The sequence below is a fragment of the Salvia miltiorrhiza genome, chromosome 1 (genome assembly GCF_028751815.1).
Source record: "Salvia miltiorrhiza cultivar Shanhuang (shh) chromosome 1, IMPLAD_Smil_shh, whole genome shotgun sequence".
Lineage (NCBI taxonomy): Eukaryota > Viridiplantae > Streptophyta > Magnoliopsida > Lamiales > Lamiaceae > Salvia > Salvia miltiorrhiza.
In genome coordinates, this window is record NC_080387.1 from 9,647,382 (window position 1) to 9,672,172 (window position 24,791).

The following is a 24,791-nucleotide window of genomic DNA, read 5'->3' on the forward strand; positions in this document are numbered from 1 at the left end:
TTCAGTGTCGAACAAACATACTATGGGCACATCTTTCAACTCGCCTATATCTAACGAATTTCCTCTATTCTTGTCCGGTGCTTCCTACTCAAGCGCGAACAGTTTCTGGCGATGCGGTTGATACGCCCACGACGATGCAGTCGATTCGCCTGCGGGGTTGGTAGTTGCCTTCCTGATTGACGCGGTCGATAGGCTGGCTGTTGTCGCTGTGGTGGAAATAGCGGTAGATTCCCTCCATTGCTTTGAGTTGCGGTCGAAACTGAATCGGTCGTCTTTCGCTTCCACTTTGCTGACGATTCGGACACTGTTTCGAATAGTGCCCGATCCTTCCGCAGGTATAATTGCTTATTCTTTCTCATCTTGCGTTATCTCCGACGTAATTTATTGCTCTTCGACAAAGCGATAACCCTCGCGGTCCTTGAAAAACTGCTGCTGGGGCAGCTGGGCCAATTAAAAGCCGTTCGTCTCGGTTCTGATATTGTGGTGGCGCATCATGACTCTGCCACGGCTTCTTGGGGTATTGACTTCGGTCGTCCCATTTTCTCTTTTCTTCTTGCCCGCATCCAGGAAAGGATGGATTGCACATCTGAGTGCTCTAACTCGTTTGGGTGCTGAAGCTCAAATCACGTTCTCTGGCTGCATTGCCAGTCTTATATCAAATGCTCTATTTAATGCTTCAGTACACATAACCGCATTCTGACTCGTTACATCGTCTCGTACCTCTTGTCTCAAACCTGATCGAAACAAAACTGACATCTTCTCAATCATCTCTTCTCGATATGTGGCACACCGGACCTAGTCGCGAAACTGACGTTCGTATTCAGCTACGGTTTTATTGCCTTATCTCATATCATCAACTCTATTTCTTTCTTCGATCGGTTTTTCTTTCTCGGTAAAAGTCTAAGGGAACATATATCAACCTTAGAACTAATTCTCATAACTCACGAATCATAAGACTCTTACTCAACATCATACTATTTTCTCAATTCTCATAACTCATCGTCAAAGACATATTTCATGTCTATCAATGCAACATTAGCTCAAAACTCTACTCAAGCATAGAGACTCTCTGGTCATCGTCATATAGACATATAAGAAAATTTTCTCTTTCGAGAACTCTTACTAATTGCGGGGCGTAACGAAAATAAAACATCCTCTAATACTACGACGATGCTACATCTATACTAGTTGTCATCTCAGTCTACTATCGTGGAAAACATTATCTGCTCTAATCTGTCATCTCGATCCCCTTGAATCTGCTATTGCCTATTCTGGCTTAGCATCACTTCTTCTCGTCCTCGAATTTGTTAGCTTGTTGCATACTTGGCTAATATAATAAAATCCATAATCGAAAAGTTGTGCTCGTCCCGTAATAATTATATTCTATGGCTGCTCCCATATATCGTGTTTCTTCCAAACACTCTTCTTGTTATACCATCCTAGTTACCTAGACATTCCTAATTCTTGTCGGATGTGGTAGGGTAATAGGATGTGATGAATAAAAATGCTTGATTTTGAACAAGACGAGCTCAAGTAATGGAATGATTCCATAATAGCCAGTGCTGTTTCAAGGATAATGAAGAAGTTACAATTAAGGCAAGATCAAAAGCTAGAACAAAATCTAGAACAAAAACTGAGATATGATATGATAGAAATAAATCAATACTGGAGGTAGAAACAATCCACTAAGTGGAAAATGAATAAATTGTCCACTGTTAAGCAAGGGGCAAGGATTTCCAACACAAACGGCTCAGGCTCAAACACAGTGGATCTGGAAAAATTTTCTCAATAGGAAATAGTTCATCTCCTGTTGGAGTTCAAATGGATGCAGAAAAATTTAAATACGACCCAGCGGGATAGGGACTCAATAAGTCTACTCTCATGACTACTCTAGCGATGAAACGCGCGGTCCCGGTGAAAGTACCTCTATTTCAAAGTACTATTGGTCGATAGTATCTATGCATCCCATGAAGTCTCCATAACACGTTCGTCCTATTAGGGTCGTGTCCCTAAATCGCGCTAAAAACTCTAACTCTCGTCGTATTATCTCAACGGTTGGTTTCTCTGTTCCTTTTCTTCATCTTCTTCTTGGTTTATGCTTGGTTCCCTCTTCTTTTCGGAGGTATACTACAAAAGGAAAAAGAGTTATATAACTATCGATCTCTAAACTAACCGTTCGTCTTTACAAAATACAAATCCTCGTTTCTCATTTCACTTCTATATCTCATTTGTGATCTCAAAGTTCTCAAAACTCTCATCCAGTCTATTTCTCGTCTATCATCGTTCGAAATTCTCATCAATCTCTATTTCTCATTTTTTTTTTTTTTCATCATGCATCAGCATCATCATCATTCTCAAAGCTCTGCTAAAGATAGTGAAACTCACTAATCATAAACATCTCTTGTATATATATATATGGAAAATTGCCTCTTTCTCGAGGTCTTTTACAAAAGTAAAGTCTTATGTACAAAAGCCCTAACTCCAAAATGATGCTCTAACTATACAAGCATCATACATACTAAGCATATATAGATCTAGGCTATACATACATACACACTATACTATGCTTCTCTACCTATATATATCAACTATGCATCTATACATATATACGCGTCTACTAGACATACGTGATCACTAGACATCATATCTCGAGATCCAGCTCGTCGCCTCAATCAATACGGGCTGTCATAATCTGACTCATCCACTATCGGAGTATAGACAGGTGTCTCAGGAATAGGTATCCACGTATCAACTCCATCGGCAGTAGTCTGTCGCTGCAGTGGCTGGGTCCAACCATAGCCGACCGTCATCTCTGGAGTCTCCTCCTCGGGGTCCTCCTCATCACTATCGGAGCGTGCCGGCCGAGATCCTCCCTCCTGAGCGTCTCGGTACGGTGAATATAGAATCGGGTGCATGTACGTCTGGAAGGCCAAAGTGCCAAGCTCAGGCAGCGGGGCAACCCTCGGATATGGATCTGAAGGAACATGCTGCGTCTCAGACTCAGTAGAATCAATCGGCTGTGTCGACTCAACAGGTGGCAATGGCAACGGTATCGTCGCCGGTGTCAAATCCCAAGGCGGGAAAACAGCACTGGGAGAAGGAATAAGTGATACAAACGCAAACGGATCACGCTCAATCCCAGGTGAGTACGGCTCGAAAACCATCGGCTCTGGATCATCGGACTCGAGAGAAACTGAAATCGGATCAGCTGGGGGTAGAGGTGCCATCAGAATCGGCTCCTCGAGAGGTGGAGGCACAACAACTAGCTCCCTTCCCTGGGCTGGTCCCTCAAGCTCTCCATACGGCGGTGAAGGCGGATCGCCATGAGCAAGATAACGGTGGCTCAGCGTCGCGATGAAGCCACTAAGGTCTCCGTACCTGATGCCCTCCAACCAGGTAGTATCTACGTACTGGGGCACTAAAGATGTCGCCCAGTCTCGCCACAAAGGTGGCAGTAGTGGAATCAAAAGCGTAATGGCCTCCGCGCCATCGATCCCATAGGGAATAGCCCTCCTCCATCGTCGGTGATAGTGTGCCAGAAGTTCACCCAAGGTGTCATCCTCGTCCGGGATATACTCCCTGAACCATCGCTGCATCGCTGTCTCGATATGACTCGGCATCCTGTAATATAAAACATCATATCCATTAGAAAATGGATGACGAAACTTACTTGGTACATCTCAATCAACAACATACTCGTCCTCGTTTGGTACGGTGGGGCATCGGCTATACTAGCCTCAACATTCCTCCTCATATTCCACATCAACTGCCTCATATCAGATTCCATCATCTCAAATAATTCCGTCATCAAAACAATTCATAACTCATTAGTAACCCAAACTCAGCTTTTAACAGAAAAGCAATAAGAAACAACATCAACCTCTTACCTCGTTAAGCCGGAGGAGATGGGGTGCTGGGGTTTCGTTTCAAACTGACTCTCTCAAACTAGCCTAAGAATTCAAATTAGACTAGTACTCAAGTTAAAAAGATACCAGTAATCAAAGGTTCAACTCAGTCAAGCAATAGACTCAGAGCAGATGACCTGCTCTGATACCACCCTGTCGCAGCCCGAAATCCCGACACTAGTGATAGTGGGGTACGAGTGTCGATACGACTATTTTTAAAGAATAAAAGATAAGAAGAATAGGTCGAACATCAAGCGGAAGCTCACATCAAAGCATGCTAAGGAAAATATTATCAATTGAACCCAAGGGTAAAATCGTCAACGTCGTTGTAACTTTTTAATTATCAGGAATTTCACGAATAAAAATAAAACAGGTATAGCTTATTTTTCATAAGGAAACATAATATGCAGAGTATCGCAGCAAAAGGCGAACCAGTTACATGTATGGAGACACATAACCGTGAGTATATTACTTGATTCATATTCAAAGTAACTTCACATCAAGACTTTATCGATAAAAAGGAAATACGATAAAGTAAATACGTCATCTAACGATTCCCCACCAGCACCAGACCAATCTCACTCCTCGCTTAGCCTGCACATTTAGAAATACATGCAGGGCGTGAGTATATAATACTCAGTGGGCAAACGCCGAAAAACAAGAAAGGCGCTCTTAGAGCTATAAGTTTGAAACTTGCCACATCTCAGCAATACACAGAAATAAAGTTAGCGTAAATGAATCTGTGCATGCAGTTTTCATAATCAACATCATAAATAAGTAACTGCGCAGTTTAAACATTCATCATGTATGTACCACTTCCACTACTCATCATCAAAGGTACTGAGAAGTAGGCCTCCCTCTCAAGTACCGTGACCGGCCGACCCGAAGACGGCTCACAGTCACCTCTGTGCACAAAATCCCGCTTGTGGCAGGACCGAATTCGTCTCATCAGTAGAGGGTAACACACAAGCTCAACATCAAAAATTGGCAAGTCAAACAGTTCTCAAATATCATTTATCTCAAAACATTTGTTAATCTCATAACATCATTATATCATCAAATCATTTTAGAAAACTCGGATAATATATTTATACTCAAAATATTGCCCACCTGAAGACCTTACTCAAAAACTCCCGTCAAAGTGGAGTTACTTACTTCCTTGCTCTGCTCGTGTCTTCAGGGATCATCGTCATCATCGAAGGTTCATGTCATAAAATGAATCCCGATTAGAAACTCAACGACAAAAACTCATGCCTCAACTCATGCTCTATATTATATTCTATCTCTTAATCAACTCTACATAAACTCTTTACTCATTTCAAAACCTTAAGTCCAAGGATAGGTTTCAAGAAAATCATGGTTCTAAGTCTCGATTTATCACTCATATATGGCTCGTCTAATATCATTCAAACACTTAGGCAACACAATCACATAAGGCACATAAGAAAATACCATCAAACGTCATCAAGACATGTTCTGTTTTTACACAGACTCGACTTCAAACTTTAACACGTTCTGACTCCGACATCCCCTGGACTCCAGACTCATACCAAACGAAAGGTATTTGAGTCTAGTTTCATTTAAAAAAAAGTAGAGTCAGAAACTCCAAGTGGTTTGGGAGATATGGCGTTTTTACCAAGGTCTACCATATTCGGCAGTTTTGAGCAATCGGAAACATTGATTTTTTTAAAATAGTAAACGTTGTCCAATTGAGCTCAAATTTGGTGGATATCTAGCCCATACAGTAAGGTTGATACCATAAAAATTTGGAAATCTAATTCACACAGGAAGTCACTGAAATGAATGACTTTGTCCCCTGTTCTCTGAAATTCCCGGCAGAAATGTGCAGATTTGGTTTTGCATTTTATAAAAATAGTAAATCAAGTCCAAATGACTTGAAATTTTACAGAGGTGCTCAAGACTCATGTAGGGACATTCTGTAAAATTTTCAAAGCTTTTTGATATCGACAAACCGTCGATCACAGTAGGTCAGTAGCCTACGAAAAATCACCAAAAATTCATTCCCAACTCTTAAATGCTCAATTTAACATTTATACAAAGCAAACACATCAAAACTCATTTTAAGCACTTAAAGCACTTAAAAACATTCAAATACATCAAAATACTCATAATACTCAATCTTGACTCTTTTCTTTCATCATCCACTCAAATCTCAAGGAAAACGTTTCTACAACGTATCAATCAAATTCCTTTCAATCTCATGCTCAAAATTTCTCAATCATTCATTATTGACCTCATACATCATGTAACTCATTTTACACATATATTTCCCTTTTTATCATGTAAACTAACTCTAGTGAAAAACTCATATATCATCATAAAATTCTCAACAAAAGCATGACAACTTCACAAAATGATCATAAATCAATTTGACCTCATTTTATCATTCGTTAACCCCACATCATATGAGAACTCAAAAACTCCTTCAAACTAAACTAAGTCCAAATTTTACTTAGCTTACATTAGACTTAATCAAACATATTAAAACACTACTATCATGCTCAATTACACATATCTTAAGTTAAATCACTTAATAGACACATAGACAAGAAGATCCTAATTTTTATTAAACTAAACTCTAAGAAATTTTATAAACTCACATGGATCTTTAATCTCATCATATATCTATCAATTTTAGTCATTTAAACTCACATCAAAACCATCAATTCACAAATAAGGGCATATATACACATATCCCTAATTCTAGTAAACTAATCTCATATCAAAACTCCAATTGACATCATATACTCAATTTACTCCATCAATCATCATCATATACACCTCATAAACTCATTTTCATCATCAATTCATCACCTTGATCATCAAGTCAAAAATTCCCAATTTGGGGTAAACTAACTCAACCGAATTTTTACATCACAAAGCATAGCTTTTCAAAACATACACAAATCATTACCAAACATCACATAGATCATTTTTCTCACCTCAATTCAAGGAAAGAAGAAGAAAAATTTTTGAAGGGTAAGATACCCATTTTTTCGAAAATTTGAAGGAAAAAGGGAGGGGGTGATTTCTTGCTCCAATCCTTCAAATAAACTCATATACACACTCATACAAATTATATCTATGAAAATGGAGATCACTTACCCAAGTTTTCACCAATTATCCAAATTTTCTCTCACTATTCTTGAAACCAATCTTCAAGGATTCTCTTGGATTTAAGTTAATAGGATGTGTTTATGGAGGATTTAAGTAGTGATTTATGTGTTTGGCATACTTGGTAGAGCTTCGGAGGTTTCATCAATGGCTAACAATGGAGGAAAGTAGAGAGATGAAGGGGAGAGAGAGATGACCGAAAATGGGGTGGAGAAGAGAGAGGAAACTTTTGCAAGATTGTATTTGATTTGGATGATCTTGTGTATCTTTAAAGAGATTTGTAAATCTTAGGGAATATTTAGTAATTAATGGATGATCTATCTCTCACTCTAATCTCTCTCTAATCTCTACACTCTCCATCTCATACTCTCAATTCTCTACTCTCTCAAATCCATACTTAGCAAAATTTAGGCATATAACATATGGTATGGGTGATTAAATAAAGTGTGTGAAAGGTGATCAAATAAAATCACAAAACTATGGTAATGTCACTCATTAATAAAATACCACATCATAAATATTCATGTGACCAAAATAATAATTATAGCACTCATATTAGTGCACTCACATATATATAATATTCCTCTTCGTAGGAAGAAAAATAATTTAAAAAAAAATATTATGCTCGGAAAAATTTTCATAAACCGGCCTCATTCGATTTCTCGATAAAAATAAACCATACTTGCTTTGGAAACTTAAACAAAATTCCAAATGCTAAGGTCTCAAATAAAAATCATAATAACTCGGTCACAATGACACACGTCACAAAATCACATAATTACTCAGTCACGTAAATTCACATAACATCACATCAAAACAGTCGGCAGACTCAGATAAGTTAGACGTCTCTCTGACCGACTCTATATATCTAGGTTTCTCACTCTTTCTTCCTCGACTCTATTTCCAACTCAGTATTCCTATTTTTCTTAATAGGACAGTCAATCTCTAACAATTCAGTATCCGGTAACTCTATTCCCGGTAGTTGGAAATAAAATAAAATCTCAACTCGATATCAATCAGCATCTCTATCTCAACTCATTTCTCAAATCTCATCACTCTAATTCCATCATCGGTTTATTCATTCGTATCTCTATTTAAAAGACAATCCGTCTTATCTACTCATAAAAAAAGTAGTCTCGTATTTCGACATCTCGGTACTCTTATTAGTGTTAAGACACTATCTCACAACATGAGGAAAAGTACGGGGTGTTACACGTTATGTATGAACGTCTCTAAAAACTGTTATGTATAATTTTTTTTGTTAATTTTTTTAAAATAATATTATATTATATTATATTAAAAATAACAAATAAATTGTTTATCCTAAAATCTGAATTTATTCCTATATATAGACTTTGAGAAAAAAAAACTCATAACATTTTTTTTATTAAATAACACTTAAATAAAATCTGAAAATATTATTAGAAACCTAAATACCAAAATTGAATAATAAAAATTAAACAAAAGAAAAAAGAAAAAGATTTTCGTTTCTAAAATTTGAAAATATTATCAGCCCTAACACTTCTCTCTCTATTTCGCCTCCCCCCAAATCCCAATTTGCCGCGCCTTCCCTGAGTCCGCCGCGCCTTCATCAAGCTCCCCCAGTCGCGCCTTCAGCCAGCTCCCCCAGTCGCGCCTTCATCTAGCTCCGTCTGCCTCCGTCGCGCCTTCGTTCTTGCTCCGGCGTGTTTTATTGGCCGAGTGTGCGGCGGCGGCGGGCTAGGGTTTTCAAACCCTAGCTGTGATGAAGAGAAGAAACGGGTCAAAAAGATGGGCTAGGGTTTTCCAGACTCCAGTCTTCGCGCGCCTCCACGATCTGCCGCGCTGCTTCCTTTTCAGACCGCCGTCCGTCTGTCCACTGGCAACTCACGCACACCGCACACAGTAATCCCTCTCTTTCAGCTGGCCTGCAGCATCTACAGTCATCGAACAATGCGGTTCCTCCAGCTCAGGTAAGTTTGGGCGATTTTACGATTTTGGTGGGTTTGAACTTGCGCAGATCTGATTCCACGAGCTGGAACTCAGATATTTGATTTTTCTGATTTTTCTTTTGTTTATTTTTTGCTTTATTCAAATTAGGATTTTGGATATTACAATGGAGGCGGTCAGGGTTCGAGAATGTACAGGAGTGTGCAGGCGCAGAGGACGTACAGTGGAGGCGATTTGTTTGCGGAGCCGTTGACGCCGCCAGGGCATTCACGGGAAGAATGGCGAGGAGCTGGTTTCGCCAAATGAGAGTAGCCCGGGGCTATCGGATCTGCATTCGTTTGACACTGAGCTACTTCCGGAGATAGATTTCTTGATTTGAGAAGTGGAGTAGTTATTTTTCGTTAATCAGTATATGATAGTTTGTGGGCGTCGGTTTTATGGGTTGTGGTTGTAGTTTATGTGGTAGTAGTTTATGTGGTAGGAAATGAACTATATCTTACATTGTGGATAAAGTAGTAGCTTTAGCCGTCATGTTCGATGGTTTTGATAGAAATAGGGGTTGTTGTCAGATGACTCATGTCTAGCAATGCAATTTTATGCTTTGTATCTTGTGTATTTGATGAGGTGGTGTTGCTTCATTGATGCTTTACGGATTTTTGATGCTGTTTTACTATAATTTTGGACGCTTTGGTTGATTTCTTATGTATGAGAATTTTGTGCCACGGGTGGCCGGGTGGGTTTAGGTTCTGTTAAGTTATAACCTGCTGCTGTTTTTCTCGAGGGGTTTAATTAAAATTCAGAGTACGCCTGATATGTTAATATACATTTGAAATTTATATAAGCTAAAAAGATTCATGTACTCAGTCTCCGATTGTGATCCTAATGTACTTTTTTGAGATCTAATTTACTCCTGGAGTAGGGTTTATTTAGGTTATGGACATGTAAATAAGAGTTTTTTAATATAACTTCTTGGAGTGCACTAAGCTGCAAATTCAAAGAGAGTAGCAGCCCGGGGGGGGATGCCCATTTTCATGTTAATCCTAACAATTGAGATATAAAAACTTATTTCCTTCGACATCATCAATCACTTTTATCCTAAAAAATTGTCAAGAAAGGGAAAATATAAAAGGTTCGAGGTTGCACTTTGCTGCTATAAGTATGCCCTGGGCAAGGTTCATGGTTGCGCTTTGTAGCTATGAGTATGCCCTAGACAAGTATGGGTTACTAGTTATGTCTCTTGAATTTTATTATATTCCATCTTTGCTTTAATTTAAGATATCATTTTACTTTGTTTGAGTTTGCCTAACTCATTTTCGTATTATTTTCCCTTTCGGCTGTTTGGGGTGTGATTGTTGCAAATAGATGTCAGTTCCCAGTCTGTATGATGCCCATCCAATGAATAATTTCTCAAGAGGAAGAAGCTTTGATGATTCTGACCCATACTTTATTGATGCTCCTTTAGGTAAGTGACTTCTAAAACTAGTCCCTGTAATACTCTCAAAGCACCAGTTTATTGGACGATGTTCATTGTTTGATTCCTTTATGAATTTTCCAGATGAGACTGAGGCAAAAACCTCAAGAAAAACAGTTCAAGACCACAAAATTCTGAAAAAGAGCTGGTTTTAACAGGTTAGACGATGATAGAAAGAACTTTGTGAATTCAGATGTCTGATTATTCTCACTAGTCTTGATCAGATGGTGTTTTATGGATTCTTGATGCTGTACTAAACGAAGAAGTGTCAAATGATGAGGTAATTATATCCCATGAAATGAATCTATATTAACCTGAAGTGGATCTTGTACTGTAATAGTATTTACTTAATTCTGGCTCACATTTAATTTCTTTAGGTATATCATGAAACTGTAGAGCCTATCATTCCCATAATTTTCCAACGTACGAAAGCTACTTGCTTTGCTTATGGGCAAACAGGTAATAACTTGCTATCCTATAATCAGGTGGAATTGTGTGCTGTATACTTTCTATTTGTTGTCTGACTTGTTTTAATTTCCTCTATGTAGAGTATCAATCTTGAAATGATTTTAGTATCTAAACTCAACCAGAACCCAAAAAGAAAAGTCTTGATAAAACCTTTTTCTTTTTCTTTGATGTCATCATTAATTTCTACATCCCTTTTTTGTGTTTACTTTCTCCTATTCAAAATTTCATCAATCTCTAATTTATCAGGAAGTGGCAAAACATATACAATGAAGCCACTGCCCCTTAGAGCAGTGAGAGACATCTTGAGGCTCATTCATCATACCTACAGGAACCAAGGCTTGCAGTTGTTTGTCAGCTTCTTTGAGATATATGGGGGGAAACTCTTCGATCTGCTCAGTGATAGGAAGTAAGCTGTTTTCTGGGTTTTTTGTTGGCTTTCACCCTCCAGTGCAATCTCAACTAGTTCTTGAGGACTTGGTGCTAGAACACATAATATGATAGATTTTTGTTTTAGCTATAAGATAGTTGGTACTTTCAATTTTGAATCGAAATATGCAATGATCATATGTACTTGATACTTGGTTCATTTGGATGGTAATGTATGAATATTTTGGATGATATATAATATTGTTATTGGTGATTTTATCATTTTGTTGTTTTAAAGTTATTTATTTATTTCTTGAGATAAATAACATAAAAATCGAGAAAAAATATTAAATATGCTAGTTGTAGTTGAAATACATAACAGTATAAAAAGTACAAAAAAATCGTTATGTATTTCTATCAAAGATAACGGTAAAAACTGTTATAAAAAGTAAAAAAAACTGTTAACTATGATAGAAAAAAACAAAAAAAATACAAAACATAACGGAAAAATCCTCATACATAACGGTAATAAATCGTTATGTATAAGCATTATAGATAACGGTTTCATACCGTTATGTATATAAAAAAAACTGTTAACTATGATAGGAAAAAAACAAAAAAAATACAAAACATAACGGAAAAATCCTCATACATAACGGTATAAACCGTTATGTATAATCATTATAGATAACGGTTTCATACCGTTATGTATGAGCGTCTCGTACCGTTATCTATTCTCACATACATAACGGTTTTTTAACCGTTGTCTATGATACGTATCATAGATAACACCACTATACACAACAGTTTTTTTGCTCATAGATAACGGATAAAATCCGTTATCTATGACCTCCCGTTGCGAAAATGTCCTTTACATAATTCTGAACGACGGGAATTTTGTTTCACCTTTTCTGGGTTTATTTCCTAGAAGAGGAGGATGTTCATCTCAGAAGAACTTCAAAGAAGATTTCTATAAATTCCTTTCTATCTATGGATTTCCGTACATTTAATCGAGAATTGTTCCATGGGCCGAAGTTCGTGGGTTTTTCTGGGGCTTATCTTTCATTATTGGAACACTTATAGGCCCAAACACCGCCGATATAACACAGCGACATCTGCGCAGCCCGCCTGCGCCGGTATACTTCCCCAACCTTAACTCATTATTTCTTATTTTACTGCAATACAGTGAACAGGTACTTCACAATGTCAACTCATGAACACTGCAAGGATCTAAACAAGGACTTCGAGGCCGCTGCAGGGAACACATCTGGCAAACCTACTGACAACACGTCGACTAAGGGAATCGATTTGACTGGGCTTACTCCGCCGGGCTTCACTACAATCAACAACATGATCCCTGGCTCTGTACAATCTAATATGGGAACAGCTATGCCCGCCGCGGCTACTATCACTACAGCACCAGGGCCAACCAATGCCCCTATCACTGATCAAGTTTTGGCTATGCTCAACTACGCGACTATTCGCTCTTTAATGGGTATTACTCAGCCAGCTGCCTCACCAGAGGGAATCATAACCGCTCAGAAAGCAGCAACTGCGCCTGCGCAGGCCGGGAGAGGGGGGAGAGACAGCGATGGCCGCTCAGACAGGGATAGACAGAGGAGAAGAAGGAGGAAAGAACAAGCGGAAATTTATTACGAACAGTGTCCAGATCGAAGATGTGACTGATTCAACCAGCGGGACTACTCCACAGCGCAGCTTGGGAGCACACAAGGACAATGATAGGTTGAAGGAAAAAGTATCTTTCCTCCGAGACCAGTTGAAAAGTTTGGAGACAGAACTCAGGGAGCACGACCATAACACGGAGGTGAACAAATCCCCCGATCGACATGGGCCAAGACTTGAAGAGCCCCGGAGGGAGCTCCTTAAAAGAAGTCGGCGCAGGTCGAATGATACAATATTCACAAGAGATCGAGAGGGACACCACTCGGACATTCCCATATCGACCCCCACCCACAAGAGCCCTTTCTCGGAGGAAATATTGTTGGAACCCCTACCAGCAAATTACCGCCCTATCTCACTGGATTATGATGGCACCACCGATCCGGAGGTGCATATAGCCCGTTTCGAGGGGTTGGCCGCGCTACATCAATATGGGGAGGGAATCAAATGCAGGATCTTCGCCACAACTCTGTCGGGCATGGCCCAGCGATGGTTCCACAACCTGAGAAATAATTCTGTACACTCATACGATGATCTTCACCTCATGTTCATGCGACAGTTTGCCAGCGCAAAGCGGGTTGGGAAAACGCCCATTTCCTTGATGGACATCAGGCAGGAACCACAAGAAACGCTCCGTAAATATGTAGCACGATTCAACACAATCGCGCTAGACATACCAGACGCAGAATCTCAGATTAAGTGGTACGCTTTCGCTAGAGGGTTAAAACAAGGTCCACTCTTTGAGGCACTCCAAATCAAACCGCCCACTAGTTTTGAAGACATCATGACAATAATACCAGGATATCTTCAGTTGGAAGACGCTAAAATGGCAAGAAAGGCAGAGGCCGACAAACTCAAACCCAAAAAGCAAGACATTGCAGACACTGGGGATAAGTACATCACAAGGAACCCATATCGGGGATTACCTCCAAGAGTTCCAACAATGGCCATTGAGACTGGAGCTGGTCCACTGATCACGGCGCAGGCAGAGAGGAGGGAGGAACGCAGTGGCTACCGAGATGACTTACAAAATCTGACTCAATGGAATCGTCACATCGACGAGATTTTCCATCAGATCAAGGAAGAGAATTATTTCAGAGCCCCAAAAGATTACCAACCCGGAGCCCCAGCCCCAGGCAGGAACAATTTGCTATGTGAATATCACAACCGCTATGGTCATCTCACCCGTGACTGCAGACATTTGAAGCATCAGTTGGAAATTTTGGTCAGGAAGGGGTTCCTGGATCAATACATAGAAAGACCACGAGGCTCATATAGAGAGAACCGTTACGATGAACGCAGGGATGATGAGCGGCGCCGGCGGGATGACTGTAACACCCCGTACTTTTCCTATGATGTGAGATAGTGTCTTAACACTACTGAGAGAACTGAGATGTCGAGATGCGAGACTTTCTTTTTTTTTTTATGATTAGATAAGACAGTTTGTCTTTTAAACAGAGATACGAGTGACTAAACCGAGGATAGAGTTAGAATGATGAGATTCGAGAAATGAGCTGAGATAGAGATGCTGATTGAATTGAGTTGAGATTTTATTTTATTTCCGATTACCGGGAATAAATTTACCAGATACTGAGTTATCAGAATTTGATTGACCTATTAAAGAGAATAGGTATAATGAGTCTGACCTAGAGTCGAGGAAGAAAGAGTGAGAACCTTGATGAAAAGAGTCGGTCCGAGAGAGGTCTAGTGTGTTTGTGTTTGCCGACTGCTTTGATGTGACATTATGTGAAATTACGTGACTGATCGATTATGTGATTTTCGTGATGTGTGTCACTGTGACCGAGTTATTATGATTTTTATTCGAGACCTAAGCATTTGGAATTTTGATTGAGTTTCCAAAGCAAGTATGGGTTATTTTTATCGAGAAATCGAATGATGCCGGTTTATGAAAATTTTTCCGGGCATAATATTTTTAAATTATTTTTCCTACGAAGAGGAATATTATAATTGAGTGAGTGCACTAATAATAGTGCTACGATCCTTATTTTGGTCACATGAATATTTATACTATGGTATTTTATTAATGAGTGACTTTACCATAGTTTTGTGATTTTTATTTAATCACCCTTCACACTTTATTTTAATTTCCCATACCATATGTTATATGTCTCAATTTTGCTAAGTATGGAATTAAGAGAGTAGGGATTGAGAGTATAGAGGATGAGAGAGTGGAGATGAGAGTGTAGAGATTAGAGAGAGATTAGAGAGAGAGAGAGAAAAGATTAGAGAGAGAAGAGAAAAGATTAGAGAGAGAAGACCATTAATTACCAAATATTGCATAAGATATGCAAGATCAAACTCAATCTTGCAAGAGCCAAACCTCTCTCTCCCTCACTAAATTTTCGGCCATCACCCCTCTCTCCCTCACTACAATTTCGCCCAACACACACATACATACACTCATCTTCTTCACCTCACACTTCCACCATTTTCCTCCATTAGAGCAAACCTTCGAAGCTTCCTAAAATACTACCAAACACCTCACATCACTCTAAAACTTTCCCTAAACACTATCTACCTTCAATTGATCAAGAAAATCCTTGAGGAAGAAGCTCCAAAGTAGAGTGAGAAAGTGAGAATTTTTGGTAAGAACTTGGGTAAGTAACCATGTTTTCCTTAAAATCTTGTTTGAAAGATGATTGTGTAAGTGTATTCTTGAAGGATGAGCAAGAAAATCACCCTTCCCTTTTCTTTTCCAAATTTTCGAAAAAAAGGGTCCTCACCCCTTTCAAAAATTTTTCTTTTTCTTTTCTTGTTTGGAGGTGAAAAATGAGAGTTATGTGATGTATATTGATGTTTGATATAAGTTGTGAAATATGTGTCATGAGATGTGAAATCTTTGATGGAAGTTAGTTTACCCCAAAAATGGTAACTTTTGAGTTAATGAGTTAAATGATGAATTGATGATATAAATGAGTCTATGAGGTGTAGATGATGATGATTGATGGATTAATTTAAGTATATGATGTCAATTGGAGTTTTTGATGAAAGTTAGTTTGTTAAAATTTAGGGTTATGTGTATATATGCCCTTATTTGTGAATTGATGGTTTTGATGTGAGATTAAGTGGTTAAAAATGAAAGATCTATGAGTAGATTAAAGATTTGTATGTGTTTGTAAAAATTTCAAAGAGTTAGTTAGTAAAAATTAGGACTTTTTAGTCTATGTGTTATTTAAGTGTTTTTGCTTGGAATATATGTTTTTAAGCATGATTGTAGTGTCTTTGTATTTTTGATTAAGTCTATTGTAGGCTAAATAAAATTTTGACTAAGTTTAGTTTGTATGATTTTTGAGTTTTATATGATGTGAGTTTGATGTTTGATAAAATGAGGTTTATCTGCTCTATGATCATTATGAGAAATTTTATCCATGTTTTGCTAAGAGTTTTATGTTGATACATGGATTTTCATAAAAATGTAATAAATATAGTTTTTATGATAAAAAGAGAGTAAATATGAGAATAATGAGTTATATGATGTAAATGATCATATTTGAGTATTTGAGAAAATTTCGAGCATGAAATTGAGAAGGAATTTGTTAGATATGTTCGTTGAAGTGTTTTCTATGAGATTTGAGTGGATGATGAAAGAAAAGAGTCGAGATTGAGTATTACGAGTATTTTGATGTTTTTGAATGTTTTTAAGTGCTTCAAGTGCTTAAAATGAGTTTTGATGTGTTTGCTTTGTTTAAATGTTGAGTTGAGCATGTTTGCTTGTGTGTATGTTTCGGAGTCGTTTTTCACGACCCACTGACCTACTGTTTTCGAGGGGTTCTTGATATCCAAACGCCCTGAAAATTTTATGGTAGGTATATTTGAGAGTTTTGAGCACACCGGTAAAATTTCAAGTCATTTGGACTTCGTTTGATATTTTTATAAAATGTAAAACAAAAACTGCTACATTCTGCCGAATTGTTCGGTGAGTAGCCAATAGAGTCATCGTTTCCAGTAGCTTTCCTTAGCATTCTGGAACCCAAATTTTTATGGTTGAGATCTGAGTGTCTTAGCTAAGTACCCACAAAATTTCAGACCGTTTTGACAACGTTTACTATTTTTAAAAAATCAAACTTTTCGGTTGCTAAAAACTGCCGAATATGGTAGACTGTAGTAAAACAGTCATATCTCCTAAAATACTTGGAGTTTTTGATCCTACTTTTTTTTAAAAGAAACTAGACTCGAAGAGGTTTCTTTTGGTATGAGTTACGACCCCAGGAGAGGTCTGTACAGAGTCTGGTGAGGTTTTAAAGTTGAGTCAGTGCAGAGTAAAGCTTGTTTTCGACTTGTCTATGTGTGTTTTTAATATGCCTAAGTGTTTATACTTGTTTATGTGCTTGTTTGCTATAAGTTTGAGCCGAGTTGAGAGTTAAGTCGATATTTGGATGTGTGAATCCTTAGAAGCCGAGTATACCTAGGGATTGAGTTTTAACGGGTAAATAGACGTTGAGTGAGAAGTTAGAGTAAAGAAGAGTTTGGATTTAGAATTTGAGTTTCTGACTAAGGTTTGTTTTATCACATGAACCTTCGATGACGATGACGATGTGATGATGACATATGAAGGCCCGAGCGAGACGAAGAAGTAAGTTGCCTGATTTCTTTCCAGAATAAGCGAAGGACTTCAGGTGGGCAATATTTTGAGTATACATATATCATACGAGCTTTCGAAACTGTTTTGATGATGTTATGAATTTATCAAATGCTTTGAGATAAATGATATTTGAGAACTGTTTGACTTGCCGATTTTTGTTGATAATGACTTGTGTGTTACCCTCTACTGAGACGAATTCGGTCCTGCCACAAGCGGGATTTTGTGCACGGAGGTGACTGTGAGCCGTCTTCGGGTCGGCCGGTCACGGTACTTGAGAGGGAGGCCTACTTCTCAGTACCTTTGATAATAACGAGTTGTAGATGTGGTGCATACATGTTGAGATCTTTGACTGCAGTCGTTTCTTTATGATATCATGATTATTAAAACTGCTTACACAGGTTAATTTACGCTAAATTTATTCCTGTGTATTGCTGAGATGGGGCAAGTTTCAAACCTATAGCTCTAAGAGCATCTTTCTTGTTTTTCGGCATTTGCCCACTGAGTATTATGTACTCACGCCCTGCATATATTTCTAAATGTGCAGGCTAAGCTGGGAGTGAGATTGGACTGGTGCTGATGGGGGAGAGTTTCAAATGATGTAAATTAAATTACTATTTTGCCTCTATAATAACAGAGTTTGGATGTTTGAATTACTTAGTTTCTTTTGAGATCAAGCAATACACTCACGGTTATGTGTCTTCATACATATAATCGGTTCGCCTTTTGCTGCGATACTCTGCAAATTATGCTTCCTTATGAAAAATGAACTATACGCGTTTTGTTTTTGTTCGTGAAATTCCTGATAATTAAAAAGTTATGACAATGTTGACGATTTTACCCTTGGGCTAATTTTATAAGATTTTCCTTAGCATGTTTTGACGTGAGCTTCCGCAGGACGTTCACCTAGTTCTTCTTATCTTTTATTCTTTAAAAATAGTCGTATCGATACTCGTACCCCACTATTACTAGTGTCGGGTCTGCGGGCTGCGACAGGGTGGTATCAGAGCAGGTCATCTGCTCTGAGTCTATTGCTTGACTAAGTCGAACCCTTGATTGCTTCTACTCTTTTAAAATTGAGTATTAGTCTAATTTGAATTCTTAGACTAATTTGAGAGAGTTAGTTGAAACGAAACCCCAGCACCCCATCTCCTCTGGCTTAACGAGGTAAGAGGTTGATGTTGTTTCTTGTTGCTTTCCTGTTGAGAGTTGAGTTTGGTTTACTAACGAGTTATGTATTGTTTTGATGGCGAAAACGTTTGAGGTGATGGATTCTGATATGAGCTACTTGTTGTGCCCCCACTTCCCGATGAGCCATTTCCGACTGCACCTCCACCTCCAGTTGATCCGATGCCAGTTCTATCTGAGCCTGTTGTTTCCGAGCCGACTATCTTTGAGACGTATTCTCCAGTGGTAGAGCATGACCCGTTTGCGTTTCTATCACTCATTCCTTTTTCCAGTGCCGAGTTACCGTCTTGGGATTGGACACCGGCGACGGCATCTTCGCCACTGCCACCTGTTGAGTCGGCACAGCCGATTGTTTCCACAGAGCCTGAGATGCAGTATGTCCCCTTCGATCCATATCCGAGGGTTGCCCCGCTACCTGAGCCTGGCACTTTGGCCTTTCAGACATACATGCATTCGATTTTATACCCACCGTCCCGAGACGCCCAGGAGGGAAGTTCTCGGCCCATACTCCTTGACAGTGATGAGGAGGACCCGAATGAGGAGACTCCAGAGATGACGGTCGGATACGGACGGACTCAGCCGTTGCAGCGTCACACTACAGCCGACGGAGTTGAGACATGGGTACCTGTTTCCGAGGTGCCGGTTTTTGGACCGATGATGGACACGGACGTTGAGGATGAGCCGAGTGATGACAGCGTCTATCGACTGATTGACGAGTACGGGAGTCAGGAGGCAGAGCAGAATGAGGAGACGGAGCCGAGTGAGGACATGGATTATGACGAGGCGACGAGCAGGATTGCAGGAGATGACGACTGGTGATCGTGTTTTTAGTAGACGCGCATATTTGTATAGATGCATAGTTGATATATATATATATATGTAGAGAGGCATAGTATAGTGTGTATATGTAGATAGCATATATCTATAGGTGCTTAGTACCTATGATGCTTGTATAGCTAGAGCATCATTTTAGTATTAGGACCGTTGTATATAGGATCCTACTTTTGTAAAAGCCCTCGAGGAAGAGGCAATTTTCCCTATATATATATATATACTGAGATGTTGATGATTAGTGAGTTTTACCTTTCTTATCAGAGTTTTGAGAATGATGATGATGCTGATGCATAGTGATAAACGAGAAATAGAGGTTGATGAGAATAATGATCGATGATAGACGAGAAATTGAGTAGACGAGAATTTTTGAGAGTTTTGAGTTTTTCAAACGAGATATAGAAACGAAGTGAGAAAAACAGAAATCGTTTGTTTGTTTTTTTTATGATGAACGGCTAGTTCTGAGGCCGATAGTTATATATATATATATATATTTTTTTTTTCTTTATAGTATACCTCCGAGAAGAAGAGGGAACTGAAAGAACATAAACCGAGAAGAAGATGAAGAAGAGGAGCAGAGAAACCAACCGTTGAGACGATACGGAGAGAGTTAGAGATTTCATCGCAAATTATAGACACGACCCTAATAGGATGAACGTATTATGGAGACCTTATGGGATGCATAGATACTATTGACCAATTGTACTTTGAAATAGAGGTACTTCCACCGGGACCGCGTTTTTCATCGCTAGAGTAGTCATGAGAGTAGACTTATTAAGTCCCTATTCCGCTTGGTCGTATTTGAATTTTTCTGCATCCATTTGAACTCCTATGGGAGATGAACTATTTACTATTGAGAAATTTTTTCCAGATCCACTGTGTTTGAGCCTGAGCCGTTTGTATTGGAAATCCTTACCCCTTGCTTTAACAGTGGACAATTTATTCATTTTCCATCATTTTCCACTTAATGGGTTGCTTCTATTTCCAGTATTGATTCACTTCCATCATACCATATCTCAGTTTTTATTCTAGTTTCTGTTCTAGCTTTTAATCTTCCTTTGATTGTAACTTCTTCATTATCCTTGAGATAGCACTGGCTGTTATGGAATCATTCCATTACTTGAGCTCGTCTTGTACAAAGATCAAACATTTTTATTCATCACATCCTATTCCCTACCACATCTGACAAGAGTTAGGAATGTCTAGGTAACTAGGATGGCATAACAAGAAGAGTGATTGGGAGAACCACGATTTATGAGAGCAGTCGTAGGATATAATTATTACGGGACGAGCACAACTTTTCGACCATGAATTTTCTTTTATTAGCCAGTTATGCAGAAAGCTAACCATTTCGAGGATGAGAAGAAGTGATGCTAAGCCAGAGTAGGCAATAGCAGATTCAAGGAGATCGAGATGACAGGTTAGAGCAGATAATGTATTCCACGATAGCAGACTGAGATGACGACTAGTATAGATGTAGCATCGTCGTATATTAGGGGATGTTTTATTTTCGTTATGCCCCGCAATTAGTAAGAGTTCTCGAAAGAGAAAATTTTCTTATATATCTATATGACGATGACCAGAGAGTCTCTATGCTTGAGTAGAACTTTGATCTGATGTTGTGATGATAGACATGAACCATGTCTTTGACATTGAGTTATGAAAATTGAGAAAATAGTATGATGTTGAGTAAGAGTCTTATGATTTGTGAGTTATGAGAATTAGTTCTAAGGTTGATATATGTTCCCTTAGACCACCGCCGAGAAAGAAAAACCGAATGAAGAAAGAAATAGAGTTGCTAATATGAGATAAGGCAATAAAACCGTAGCTGAATACGAACGTCAGTTTCGCGACTTGGTTCGGTATGCCACATATCGAGTAGAGGAACGAGAAGATGTCAGAATTGTTTCGATCGGGATTAAGACAAGAGATTCGAGTTGATTTAACGAATTAGAGTGCATTTATGTGTACTGAAGCATTAAATAGAGCGCTAGATATGGAACTAACAATGCAGCCAGAGAAAGTGATTCAAGCTTTAGCACCCCAATCGAATTAGAGCACTCAAACGTGAAATCCACCTTTTTCTGGACGAGGGCAAGAAGGAGAGAGAAAATGGGACGTTCGAAGCCAAGGTCCCAAGAAGTCGTGGCAGAGTAAAAATGCACCACCTTATTATCAAAATATAGATAAACGGCCTTACGTTGGCCCAACTGCCCGCAACAGTTTCTTAAGGATCAAGAGGAATACCATCCTGCCAGAAGTGCAATATATTACATCTGAGAGAATGCAAGATGAGATAGAATAGCTGTTACACCTGCATATGGGTTGGACATTTTTTTCGAATCAATGCCCAAATCGTCAACAAGGAGGAAGCGGAGGAAGATCGAGTCATTTTCATCCGCAATCAAGGCGATGGAGGGAAATCTACCGCTACCGCCACCACAGCGACAATAGCCAGCCTATCGACCACGTCAGTCAAGAAGGCAACCACCAGCCCGGCAGGCGAATCAACCGCATCACCAGAGACTGTTCGCGCTTGAGCAGAAAGCACCGGACAAGAATCGAGGAAATTTGACAGGTATAGGCGAGATGAAAGGTGCGCCCATAGTATTTTTGTTCGATACTGAACGTGGAGCCTGCTCCACAACCTCTAAAGACTAACCACACCCATAGGCAGAACTACTACGGTTTCATCCATGTGACCTAACTTAGAATTTAAGTTAGAATCGATTAAGCTCGAGGCTAGAAACCTGAGATTGATGCCTATGTGGCACTTGGATATAATTTTGGGAATTGACTGGTTAGAGGAGAACCATGCGAAGATACATTGCAAGGAGAGACGGATATCTTTTCAGCCACCTGGCCAAGAACCTACTTCCTTCATTGGTATTGAGGGAAATGGAAGAAGACGCAGATCATCTCAGCACTGCAAGCAAGAAAGCTTTTGTAGAGAAAAGATACAACCGCGTACGTTGTATATCTGAACCAGAGAGAGAGATCCAAGACAAACGTTGATGACATGCCCGTCGTGCGAGAGTACAAAGATGTTTTTCCTGAAACTTTACCAGGATTACCACCAGATCGACAGCTTGAGTTTACGATCGATTTAGAGCCTGGCGCCGCACCGACGTCGAAAGCGCCGTACAGAATGGCCTTCACAGAGTTGCAAGAGTTAAAGCTGCAACTCCAAGAACTTCTAGACATGGATTTCACTCGACCTAGTGTTTTCCCGTGGGGAGCACCAGTTCTTTTTGTTAAGAAGAAGGATGGAAGCTTGAGGTTGTGTATCGACTATCGAGAGTTGAACAAAGTGACGTTAAAGAATAAGTATCCGTTACTTCGAATCGATGATCTGTTCGATCAACTATAAGGAGCGAGCACTTTTTCGAAGATTGACTTGAGAACGGGATACCATCAGCTGAAGATACGATCGAAAGATATTCCGAAGATGACATTTCATACGAGATAAAGACACTATGAGTTTATAGTAATGCCATTTTGTTTGAAAGGAGACTGTGTGTGCCTGATAAAGAAGAGCTGAAGAATGAAATCATAAGTGAAGCTCATGACACCCCTTATACCGCACATCCAGGAAGTACGAAGATGTACCAAGACTCGAAAATAAAGTTTTGGTGGGAAGGAATGAAGCAAGAGATGGCATCTTTCGTAGAAAGATGTTTGACGTGTTAACACGTGAAGGCGCCACTTTGGCAACCTTATACAAATTACACCTATTAGAGACTTCCACAATAGAAGTGGGACCACATAGCCATGAATTATAGCATTGATTGGCAAAAACGAGAGAAGGAAACCCAACAATTGAGTAATCGTTGATAGATTCTTTTGACGTTAGAGACAATGTTTCTTTAAGTTCTCCCTATCTTGGGGAGTGTATCATTTTTATTAAAGGAAAGTTCAAACCGAGATATATAGGACCTTATGATGTACTAGAGAAAGTAGGCCCTGTAGCCTATAAACTAGCGATGCCTCCGAGCTTCGCGAACGTCTATAACGTTTTTCCATGAGTCTTAACTAAGCAGGTACGTGTTTGTCTCGAAACACGTCATCCATCAAGAAGAAGTATCCCTGGAATCAGATTTGAGCTATGAAGAGAGACCTGATGCTATTCTGGACCGGAAGATCCAACAATTGAGGAACAAGTCGATTCCTTTGGTGAAAATCCAATGGAGACATCACGGTCAAGAAGAATCAACATGGGAACTTGAAGAGAAGATGAAAGAGAAGTATCCAGAGCTTTTTCCCGAAGGTGAATAACTCAAATTTCGGGACGAAATTTTTTTTAAGGGGGGTAGGATGTAACACCCCGTACTTTTCCTATGATGTGAGATAGTGTCTTAACACTACTGAGAGAACTGAGATGTCGAGATGCGAGACTTTCTTTTTTTTTTATGATTAGATAAGACAGTTTGTCTTTTAAACAGAGATACGAGTGACTAAACCGAGGATAGAGTTAGAATGATGAGATTCGAGAAATGAGCTGAGATAGAGATGCTGATTGAATTGAGTTGAGATTTTATTTTATTTCCGATTACCGGGAATAAATTTACCAGATACTGAGTTATCAGAATTTGATTGACCTATTAAAGAGAATAGGTATAATGAGTCTGACCTAGAGTCGAGGAAGAAAGAGTGAGAACCTTGATGAAAAGAGTCGGTCCGAGAGAGGTCTAGTGTGTTTGTGTTTGCCGACTGCTTTGATGTGACATTATGTGAAATTACGTGACTGATCGATTATGTGATTTTCGTGATGTGTGTCACTGTGACCGAGTTATTATGATTTTTATTCGAGACCTAAGCATTTGGAATTTTGATTGAGTTTCCAAAGCAAGTATGGGTTATTTTTATCGAGAAATCGAATGATGCCGGTTTATGAAAATTTTTCCGGGCATAATATTTTTAAATTATTTTTCCTACGAAGAGGAATATTATAATTGAGTGAGTGCACTAATAATAGTGCTACGATCCTTATTTTGGTCACATGAATATTTATACTATGGTATTTTATTAATGAGTGACTTTACCATAGTTTTGTGATTTTTATTTAATCACCCTTCACACTTTATTTTAATTTCCCATACCATATGTTATATGTCTCAATTTTGCTAAGTATGGAATTAAGAGAGTAGGGATTGAGAGTATAGAGGATGAGAGAGTGGAGATGAGAGTGTAGAGATTAGAGAGAGATTAGAGAGAGAGA

The 24,791-nt window shown here is 39.1% G+C and overlaps 2 long non-coding RNA genes across 2 annotated transcripts; one reads left to right on the forward strand and one right to left on the reverse strand.

Annotated features, from left to right (window-relative positions):
* Positions 1–3,348: 3,348 nt before the first annotated feature.
* LOC131006549 (uncharacterized) lies at positions 3,349–7,261 on the reverse strand. Its single transcript, XR_009095580.1, has 4 exons — positions 7,032–7,261; positions 5,016–5,079; positions 3,697–4,499; positions 3,349–3,621 (listed from the first exon to the last, which is right to left on the reverse strand). It is a non-coding gene; the product is annotated as an uncharacterized LOC131006549 (long non-coding RNA).
* A 3,068-nt stretch (positions 7,262–10,329) lies between these two features.
* On the forward strand, positions 10,330–11,681 carry LOC131006547 (uncharacterized). The gene is made up of 4 exons (XR_009095578.1): positions 10,330–10,431; positions 10,525–10,720; positions 10,818–10,899; positions 11,155–11,681. It is a non-coding gene; the product is annotated as an uncharacterized LOC131006547 (long non-coding RNA).
* The last annotated feature ends 13,110 nt before the right edge of the window (positions 11,682–24,791 follow it).